Raw genomic sequence first — 11121 nt, 5'->3', positions numbered from 1 at the left:
TCTAGAATAGGACCCAGGGATTTTTGCACCACTCGGCTCTGCTGTTTTTGTGTGTGTCTCCACTGTCTGTTTGCCCATGTCCATGGGATCACACTTGCTTGGGCAGGCGGTTTCCCCTGCTCTTTCTAGCTATTGAATTCTACTTGGCTTACTGGTTGCCATTGTCTGCTCCTTGAAATCACAGAACAGATAATAAAGAGAAGGGGGAATAGCTTCCAAGATTTGAAGTACAAAAAGCACCCACAACTTAATAACAGGCAAAACATCCAAGTACAAAAATACATATAAAAGATGATGTTGTGTATGATGTAGTATGAATTGTACTTGTATGCATTTATATATATTTACCCATTCATATAATTATAGTCATCCCCATATGCTCCCTCACCCCATCCCAGCCTAATGCTGTTCACACCCGCTAAAACTATTCACATCTTTATTCCCATCCTATTTATACCTGCACTGGCCTCATACCACCACCACCGTTGACACACCCCAGCCTGTTAGAGCCATTGGCAGGGAAGTCACCCACCCTGGCAATCAACTTATTGTCAGACTGGGAGACCTTCTCTCAAGAAGATGGAGAGAAAATAGGATTGGGACCTTCTGGGAGGGATAGCCATAAAGTCTGAAAGGGACATTGTCTGCCCTTTGTGCAGGTAATTGAGGTGATATTGCCTATCTGTTGCATTCCAGGGATTTCTGTCTTGTATTCCTTTCTCATTTCAGAGCTGGTTTGTGGCATCTTATTTTATCTGGCAATTTGAGCACTAATCTGGACTGGCAAAGCACTCTTGAGGTTTTCAGGTAGTCGCTTCCTGTGCACTCGCTGTGCTTGTGGCATTCCTGAATTGTCTTCAGTCAATCGATCAATCCATCAATCAGCCAATCCATCCCTGTTCCCTGGGTGTGCGTGCTTTCATAACTCATTCCCTATTTGCAGCCAGAGTCATTGTTTGTTATTTGTTGCCCCATGCTTGCTACGCACGGCCAAATTTTTACAGGGGGAATATAATGATATTAAGTAGGTCAAGCAGTTCTCTCCCAATGTGATTGGTTCACAGTTTCTTTTGAGCTAAAACTGTACTGAGAATACAACCTCAGTTTTGCAAGCCCACACTCAGGTCGCAAAGCTGAAGTGGCATTTTTGGTAAAGTCCTCGGGGGGTGCCCTTTTTTAAAAAAATAATTCACAGTGCCTTTGAAATGACATTACGTCCTAATGAAGCATTATTTCCAAGGCAGTGGGAAGTAGCATCCCATAGGGATGCTGATTTGAAGCTTCGCTGCTGCGAGCGGTGGTGGACCGATGTGTTATAGAAAGAATGCACACGGAAGCCACTCCCCCCATTGTTAACGAGAGCCTCCTCCAGGGGCCAAACCGTTCAAGCCTTTCTTTTGACCCATGAACAATACAAGGGCGGGTTGCGTTGGCTTGTTTCCTCTTTTTAAAAACTGGTTCGACTGCATAATTTGAGTTGCTTGCTGTGGCCCTAGCAAGAAGCTGATTATTGGCTGTCTCAGGGTCAGCAGCAAGTTTATTCATCTGTTAATCATATTTTTAGTCCACCCAATAACTAAAACTTCTCTGGGTGGGTTTTGCTGAAGACTTACAGTGGCTCCCACAGCTGACTGAGGCAGGGGTGCTTGTTCACATGTTGAGGGAAGACTCATCTGGGATGCTGCCTCCCTTGCAGTGGAGGCTGGCGGGGTTAGAGTGAGTGTGCGAAGGGGAACAGAGATGCCAGCGCTGGCTGGCCCTCAGCTCTTTAGTGAGCTGGGGCCCCAGCTTCACTCCCATGCTAATGAGTCTATTTGATGACACTGGTCTAAGACCAGCTCAGTGCTCATCAGGTTTGCCTTTCTGACCTGCGTCCTTTGCTCAGGGCCAAGCAAGATAGAGAAATCTGCTGCAGTGACACTCCATCTCCTCTGAGAGAGGGAAGAGTCTAAACTCCCAAAGCAGGAGCTGGGAGGAAAAGGGCTGGCCGTTCAGCTCATGTCCCTGGAGGGATGAAGTATGACTCACAGGAAGCCCTTTCTGAAGAGCGCTTGAATGCAGGCCCTTCAGTTCCACCCCCGCATCTCCACATTGAAAGCAAAACACCCTGCATTTACTTCTTCTTCAGGAAAGGGGAAAAAAGAAATTGGAAGGAGCAAGGGAAGGAGCAAAGAAAGCATATGTCAGAAGAGACAAAACCCCAGCTATCAATCAGCAGGGGAGCTAGGCAGAAGGAGTGCATGTTGCATATTGCAGAGCTCAAAAGTTTCCTTTTCCTATTCAGATATTATTAATGCAGTGGGAAAGGGCCATTTCACAAGCTTTCCTCCCCATATAAGCTGTGCCATGAAAGGAACTTCAGGCAGCCTTTCCCCCCCTTGATACAACCTTAATTGTGTATCTTGTCACTGCAAACCTTTGAGACCTGTGATTATTCCAGCCAATTTGAAATGATTCCTGCCAGAGGTTTGCTGAGCTGTCTCAGGGGCTTTAGAAAACGCCCGACACTAAATACCATATTTATGATGTACGCGTAGCCTTTTAAAGGCACTGCTCTAAAGCTCCATAGAGTAAGGTTCAACAGGGCTATTCATTTTTGGAAAAAGTCTCAGAATTAAGTCCCCTTCACCAACATTAAGGAAGAAAAAGGCCTTTAAAATCCTCCAGGAATAAAAATAATCATCAACAGCAACACAACACTTTTGTTGAAGGCTCCCTTCTTTTTTCAGACTGGTCAGTGCCTGCCAGGGTTGCTACAATGATGGTAAAGCCCATTTAGCTTATCTGAGCAGTTTTGAATTAGGACATGGAATACTTTCTGATTTTTCAGATTCTTATGAACTTGAATTGGAACAACTGAAGCCCGGAAAGTGGTTGAAACCGCCAAATCAAGAAATGGAATGAAGCGGAAGGTGTGTTAATATGCAGATTCTGATTGGTTGGTGCTATCGCATAATGAGGTCACGAGGTGCCTTTTTGCATATCATTTGCCATAAGAATAGCTCCAAAGATGTTTGAGCAGAATGGGAAACTCATGCTGTATCCAGTCTCTTACAAGCTGGCTTTCACATTACTGGCATTATTCCAATGAGTTGGCCTCTTGTCTAGAAATACAAGCAAATGTTTTCTAGGACTGTAATGGGCTTTTTGTGGTTTGCTGCAAACACAGGTGTGGGTAGGAAAAAGACTTTTCTAGCAGAAGTTATAATGGTAATGACTTTGCTGCCTCTCCAAGGCCGTTCCTTCCACAGACATTTGCTTCTTAATGTGTCTACCACAGGGCAGAGGCAAATCCCACCTGGTGCAGTGGTCCCAAGTGGTTTCTGGCCCCACTCATACAGCAGGTCACACTCTAGACCTGGTTTTCTATGCTGAGCAGGATGACGGTGATCTGGGTGTGGAGGAACTTTCTGTTGTTCCGTTGTCATGGACAGATAACTACCTGATGGGGTTTAGACTCACTGGAACTCAGTGCAGGGGTGGGGGACTGATTAAGCTGGTCCGCCCCAGGAGGCTGATGGATCTGGATGGTTTCCTGACGAATCCTGGGGATTTTTCTGCTGCCTTGGCAGGCGATTCTGTCAAAGCCCTGGCTGATCTCTGGAATAAGGAAGTGGCTAGGGCAGTGGACACAATTGATCCTGAGCATCCCCTCTCATGGAGTGGAGCCAAGCCAGCACCTGGTCCTCTAGGGAACTGGCGGCGATGAAGCGAGTGAGACGGAGACTAGAGCGACGTTGGTGGAAAACTCGGAACGAGTCCGATCGAACATGGGCTAGAGCTTATTTGAAAGCCTACTTCATGGCAGTGAGGGCAGCAAAGAAGTCTTTCTTTTCTGCCACCATTGCATCTGCAGGGAGCTGGTCAGCAGAGCTGTTTCGAGTGGCCAGGAGCCTTCTACATCCTGGCCCATGTGATAAAAATTCTGACCACTCAACAGCCCGCTGTGAACAATTTGCTCAGCACTTTGCTAATAAAATCGCTCGGATCCATTCTGACTTGGATGCTGTAGTTGATGCAGATCCTGTGTATGTCACTTTGGCTCCTGCCTGTTCAGTGTTGATGGATTCTTTTCAATTTGTGCAGCCTGAAGATGTGGACAGGAAGCTTGGAGTGGTGAGAGCCACCACATGTATGCTGGATCCTTGCCCCTCCTGGCTTATTAAAGAGGCCAGAGGAGGACTGGCTGAGTGGATAACAGGAGTGGTTAATGCCTCTTTGGAACAAGGTATTGTCCCATTATGCTTAAAAGAGGTGGTTGTGAGACCTCTGTTGAAGAAGCCTTCCCTAAATCCCACCATACTAGATAACAATCATCCAGTCTCTAATGTACCATTTTTGGGCAAGGTATTAGAGTGTGTGGTGACCTCCCAGCTCCAGGGGTTCCTGGATGAAATGGATTATTTTGATCCATTTCAATCTGGTTTCAGGCCTGGGTATGGGACAGAGACAGCTTTGGTCGCCTTGGTGACCTACACCAGGAACTGGACAGGGGGAATGTGTCCCTGTTAGTTCTGCTGGACCTCTCAGCAGCATTCGATACCATCGACCATGTAGGGGTGGACGAAAGTCACTTACCTGTAGTCGAAGCTTGTTCGTGGTGGGGGGGAGGCGCTTCGCTGCTCCCCCCGCGAAATTCAGGCTGGGGGGCTCGGCCAAAATTCAGGCCGGGGAGGAGGCTTCCCGCCTCGCCCGGCTGCGAACTCGAAAGTTTTTTTTTTTTTAAACGCCCCCATGATAGGCTACGTGACGATTAACGTAGCCTATCACGGCTAGATTTGCAAAGTCAGCCATGATAGGCTACGTAAATCGTCACGTAGCCTATCACGGGTGACTTAAAAAAAAAAAAGCGCGTACGCTAATGGCGGCCCCCATAGGGAGCCGCCATTCGCGTTCCTTATTTGGTCGCTGTAGTCTACGTAAATCTTTACGTAGACTACGGTGAAAATAAGGGCAACGCAAATAGCATTGCCCTTATTTTCGCCGTAGTCTACGTAAAGATTTACGTAGACTACAGCGACCAAATAAGGAACGGGAATGGCGGCTCCCTATGGGGGCCGCCATTATCCGTACGCGCTTTTTTTTTTTAAAGTCACCCGTGATAGGCTACGTGACGATTTACGTAGCTTATCACGGCTGACTTTGCAAATCTAGCCGTGATAGGCTACGTTAATTGTCACGTAGCCTATCACGGGGGCGTTTTTTTCTTTTCTTTTCTTGGAATGGCGGTGGCGGCAGCCGGTCGAAAGACCGGCTGCCCCTCCCACCCCGCACGAACACCCGCCAAACCGCCGGCCGGACCCGCCGCCGGGAGGGACATTCGGCAAAGGTAAGTCCCGTCCCGGGGGGGGGGTGCAGGGGCGGGGGGGTGTGGAGAATTTCTCCCCGAAACTTGTTCGGGGGGCCGAACACGTTGGCGCTCGGCCCCCCGAAGTTTCGGGGAGAAATTCTCCGCCATCCCTATGACCATGGTATTCTTCTGGGACGCCTTGCTGGGGTGGGACTTGGGGGTGCTGTTTTACAGTGGCTCCATTCCTTCCTAGTGGGGTGAACTCAGAAGGTGGTGTTGGGGGATGCCTGTTCGACTCTGTGGCCATTAGCTTGCAGGGTCCCTCAGGGTTCTGTTCTGTCCCCCATGCTATTTAATATCTACATGAAACTGCTGGGAGAGGTTGTCCAGAGTTTTGGAGTTCAGTTCCACCAATATGCTGATGACACCCAGTTCTACTACACTTTTCCACCACATTCCAAGGAAGCTGTTTCTGTCCTTAACCAGTGTTTGGCATCAGTAATGGACTGGATGAGGGAGAACAAATTGAAACTTAATGCAGACAAGACAGAGGTGCTCCTGGTCAGTCAAAAGTAGGGATGTCAGAGAATTCCGCCACAGATCTCGGTGAGGCTGAATGCCAGTGCATTCGGCCCCCCGAAATCCATGGCAGAACGAAGCTCCCCACCCCCCCGCTAAAGGTGCGTGAAACGGAGCACTTACCTGCTGCCTTTCGTGCTGCTTTGTGAATGGCGGCCGCATCTGCGGCCGCCATTCGCGCCTTCATTATAGCCGTGATAGGCTACGTAAATAATTACGTAAATAAATAGGCTACGTAAATAATTACGTAGCCTATCACGGCTAACGCAGGGACGCCATTTGCGTCCCTGCAGAGGCCATGATAGGCTACATAAATATTTATGTAGCCTATCACGGCAAAAGACAGGGGCGCAAATGGCGTAGTGGCCGTCATTTGCGCCCCTGTCTTTTGCTGTAATAGGGTACGTAAATATATACATAGCCTATCACGGCAAAATACAGGGATGCAAATGGTGGTGGCTACGGCGGCTGCCATTTGTGTCCCTGTGCTGCCCAGCGGCTGGATGTCCGGCTGCGGGCGGCCCTGGCCGGCGGCTCCACGGAGTTGCTGTGGAGTGGAGCTGGCCGGGGAGAATTTCGGGGGGAGAGACAGAGCACCTCCCCCCTACCGCGAATGTCATATGTCACCTTTCGAAAAGGTAAGTGACTTTCATACATCCCTAGTCAAAAGGCAGATCAGGGAATAGGGATTCAGCCTGTGGTGGATGGGGTTACACTCCCTCTGAAGACTCAGGTTCGCAATTTGGGGGTGCTCCTGGATTCAGCCCTAAGCCTGGATGCTCAGGTTTCAGCAGTGGCCAGGAGTGCTTTTGCACAGTTAAAACTAATGCGCCAACTGCACCCATTCCTGGAGATGTCTGATCTGGCCACAGTGACACATCCCTTAGTTACATCCCATTTGGATTACTGCAACACACTCTACGTGGGGCTGCCTATGAAGAGTGTTTGGAAACTGCAGTTGGTTCAAAGAGCTGCTGCCAGACTGTTGACTGGGGCTGGTTACAGGGAGCATACAACCCCCTTGTTAAAACAGCTTCACTGGCTTCCAGTCTGTTTCTGGGCACAATTCAAAGTGCTGGCTATGACCTATAAAGCCATATATGGCTCCGGTTCAGGTTATCTGAAAGATTGTATCTTCCCTAATGAACCTGCCCTTGTCCTGAGATCTTCTGGGGAGGCCCTTCTCTCAGTCCCACCACTGTCACTGGCACGTTTGGTGGGAACCCGGGTGAAGGCCTTCTCAGTGGCTGCCCCACGGCTGTGGAACACCCTTCCCAGGGAGGCTAGGATGGCTCCCTCCTTGATGTGGTTCTGGAGGAAGGCTAAAACATTCTTGTTCCAGCAAGCCGTTGGGACATAGCTGGAACCTGGGGGTAAGCTGCTAAAATGCTGTTTTAAAATGCTGTTTTAATGTTTCAATATAATTTTAATTGTATTGTTGTTTAATTTATATTTTAACTTTTGTAAATTTTCATGTGTTTTAATTGTATATATATTTTAATTTCTGTAAGCTGCCTTGTGTCCCAGTACTGGGAAAAAGGCAGGGTATAAATATAATAATAATTCAAGCAACAAGAGCATTGTGAAGTAAAGCAGGTAAGGGCTCATTTCCCCTCACCTGTACACATATTTGGTTGTAACAATTAGATTCCATCCTCTGCTTTAGGTGTGAATGGATAGATGTGGCTGCTCCATCACATCTAGTGTGGCCCTGAAATGAATGGAATTTGTGAAATTTGCACTGTGGTGGTGTGTTGGCAGTGGCCAGCTAATTAATTACTTGTGCCCTTCTGATGACTGAGGATGTGTTGCTTTTGAGATAATCTAGGTAAAGCTAAATTGGCTAACCCTGAATACAAAATGGAAACTGTACAACATGGACTACAGTAAGAGATGTGTCAGATACGCATCAGAGGCAGCATGCAGGTTCGAGCCTAGTCACAGGTGGTATAGAGGTTAAGGGAGCAAACCTATGAAGTCAGAGGCAACCGCCTATTCAATGCAGGGTGGGTGGAGCGCGGAGGGGATCTTCACCTCTGTGCTCCAGCCGCCCTGCATTTGTGGCTAGATGGTCAATTTCAGCCGTCTAGCCACGGTGCTTCAGAGCGGGGGTGGGGGCAGCCAGATGACACATAGGAAGCATTGTACTGGCCCTTCTGAGGTCCCCCCTCTCCCCCTAAGAATGCCCCCTTTCCTCCTGCTCCATGCTGCTCTTATGAGCCTGGAGCCTGGGATGATCCACGCTGCCTATGAGGCAGCGGCAACAGGGGCAAGGAGGTGGTTTACTGGCAAACAACCTCGGAGTGTGGGCTCTGAGGTTGGTTCCCGAAAACCGAATAATTCTATGGCCATCCAGCCGCTGTCTAGCAGCCATAGCATTGCGCCCTAAAGAAAGGTCAAATGTCTTTTAATTGGGAGATCTTCGTTAGGCTGCTTGCAATAACATTGTGGTAAAAGCTCTGAAAATCTTTCGCAGTTTCACAAATATATTATTAATTGGGCTCTAAACAACAGTGTACTGCTAGTGTGGGCAGAGATAGTTTCCGGGTTAGAGCCCTTTAGTGAGGCTGAAGTGTTGCTTTTCTGTAATTTGCCAGAAATAGAATTAAAACAGAAGTTCCACACAGCATTTAATATAGCAGTATATTATCCTGTGCTGCCTTCCCTGTGACAAAGATCCTCCTTTAATTTGATTTACAAGTCAATCTTGGCTAGCAAAGATCAGTTTCCTGTTTGCAGTACTGTTTCTGTTTGCATGAGGGGTGGGGGAGGCTATAATTATGAATATGCTTGAATGTTTTTTTGTTACTCTTTATAGCAAAATAGCAATTAATTTTTCTATATAAGATTAAAAGGAAAAGTGATGAGAGGAAATATAGGCAAAATCTTCCCACTGCCACATGGAAAAACAAACAGACATTGGAGTAATTCTGAAAGGCTATTCACGGGGCAATTAAAAGGCTGTTCTTCACTAATCACTCATTGTCAACAGAAATCATTGAAATGGGCAGGACCTGCTAACAGGAAGCTTTTAATTAAAGGCACCAGAACCATTAAATGCTTCAATAGTGTTCTTGGTTTGAAAAAAATATGGTAGGACAACAAAGAAAACAGGAGTGTAACAATTTGAAAATGATGATGTTTGGATTCTCTGTAAAAAGTGAGTGAACATGTGTGTGATATGTGTGTGGAATCATGGAAATTCCAGAGAAAAGAGCTAGTGTGGAAGCAAACTCTGATGCTTATAGACTTCAACCAGAATTTTCCGCTATCTGCCAGTGGATTCAGATAGCAATGGCTTGACATGAATCAAACATTAACCTGTCAAAACCAACTTTTTTCTGATGTTTGAAAAAATGACCTAAATTTCAATTTGTGGCATTAATCCATTTTAAATGTTATGGTCCTAATCCTGCTGTGTGCATATATTGAACTCTATTAGGGAGTGACAATCATGCTGATCAGAGCAGCCAACAGCAGTAAATTCAGCCATCAAAGCTGATCATTGTCATCACTGATTTTTTAACCAGCTTTTATGTGCACAACCCCAGCAGTAGAAATATGTGTTAAAACAGGATTCCCGATCCAGCTAGGAGCCATATGTGCATGGAATCAGGCTTCTGTGCATGCAACTGGTTCTGCATTGATAATTTATATCTATATTGTGTATAATTTATTGTTACCATGTTTGTATTTCTAGCATTCCTTCGAAATTCATTGCCATTGTGGACTTGGAATTTTCACTTTGAATACATGTAATGACTGTGTTCTAGTTGCTAATGTTGCTGTGTCAAATACATTAAAATTTAATGCTGGAGTTTATTACCTGGAAACAATTAATTTAAATCTAAAGCTAATTTAAATCTAAAGAACTTGCAACCTGTGGGACCCATGTAGCCTTCAACTTGTTTTCATTTGGCCCTAATTTCATGAGACCTGCGAAGATGGGGGACACAGAGAGTGAGTGTGTGTGTGAGAGAGAGAGAGAGAGAGAGAGAGTACTATATAGTCTTGCAATGCTATAAACCTCTCCTACTTTTGGCTCTGGCTCCTCCCACCATGGGCTGTGATCCCCAATTGACTTTTCCCATGGGTCAATGGCTTCTTGTAGGAAAAAAAAAACTTCCCTAGCCCTAATCTAAAGGGAAAGCTATTTTGGACCTGAGATGATATATATTTCCAACATCTGTGTGATGGACTGCATTCTCTGAGGTTATTTTAACCTGGATGATAGCCAGGCTCTGTAAAAGTACCATTGATTATAAGCTTTTTAAAAAAGCAACATTTATTTCAACTGTATTTAACATAAAACTACTGGATTACGAAGTCAGTAGCAAATCTCAGTTGATTACTGCTGTGAGAGGCAAATCAGAAGGTATGAATTAAACCAAGTGGTGGACTCTGAGAGGACCTGCTAATGATGAGATATCAATAATTCATTCTTGTTCTCTGATTAGTGATGGCTTAATCGCGCTTCGACCCTGTGCACAGCCTCTTTCCCAGATATTTGTAAAAACGTGAGCACCTCCACTGTAGAGCGAGGTGAATCTCTGTTAACAGTCACTGGCAAAGCTGAAGAGAGTCCTCAGGGTGAGACCAAAATAGATTAAATTCTTCTGTTTCTCAGCTAAATAACAGGGGGGAAGGAGTGGCATGTCTCTCCGAACATATACTTAGCAAAGGTCTTTTCGCTGTAGTTGCTGGGTTAGGCTTGAAGCATTGGCCATGATGCATTTATGGTGCTGAAGAGAGAACAAAAAGGATGCTGAAAACAGGGCCCAGAAAAGCAACCCTCTTTGTGACTTCTTAATTACCTTTACGTTTTATAAAGTTAATCTAAGGGCCTCGCTTTCCTATTCTGCTCTTGCTCAGCAATAGACTGTTCAGATTAAAAACTCTTCACGTCTTTGGTCCATGAGTGCTGGCCTCTCCTCCAACAGCTGTATGAGAGCCGAGAGGAGATTTCTTCGCGCAGTGTTCCCAGTCACAAGAAAGGACTGGAGTTGCAGGACCTTGGACAGCTCCAAGCAGACAATTTGCTACAACAGGGCCTGGTGCTCAACTGAGGCCTGTTATCCCTCTTGGGACAGACTACCTCTCCAGAGTCTGCCCCCTTCCTGAGGAGTAGGCTAGTCCTTGGGCCTGAAGCCTAAGTAATCCATTACCTCTCTGTCAGCTACCAACTCATGTCTTGCCTGTGCTGTGGAGCAGGGGGCCCCTGCTGTTAAGGAGGTCGCATCCTTAGGGGAATC

The 11121-nt window shown here is 46.5% G+C and overlaps 1 pseudogene; it reads left to right on the top strand.

Moving 5' to 3' along the window:
• Positions 1 to 3265: 3265 nt before the first annotated feature.
• Positions 3266 to 10935, top strand: LOC146350407 (uncharacterized; annotated as a pseudogene).
• The last annotated feature ends 186 nt before the right edge of the window (positions 10936 to 11121 follow it).

The sequence above is a fragment of the Heloderma suspectum genome, chromosome 3 (genome assembly GCF_057233095.1).
Source record: "Heloderma suspectum isolate Gila_16-S chromosome 3, 16-S_ref, whole genome shotgun sequence".
Taxonomy (NCBI): Eukaryota; Metazoa; Chordata; class Lepidosauria; order Squamata; family Helodermatidae; genus Heloderma; species Heloderma suspectum.
This window is presented reverse-complemented; position numbering and strand designations above follow the sequence as displayed.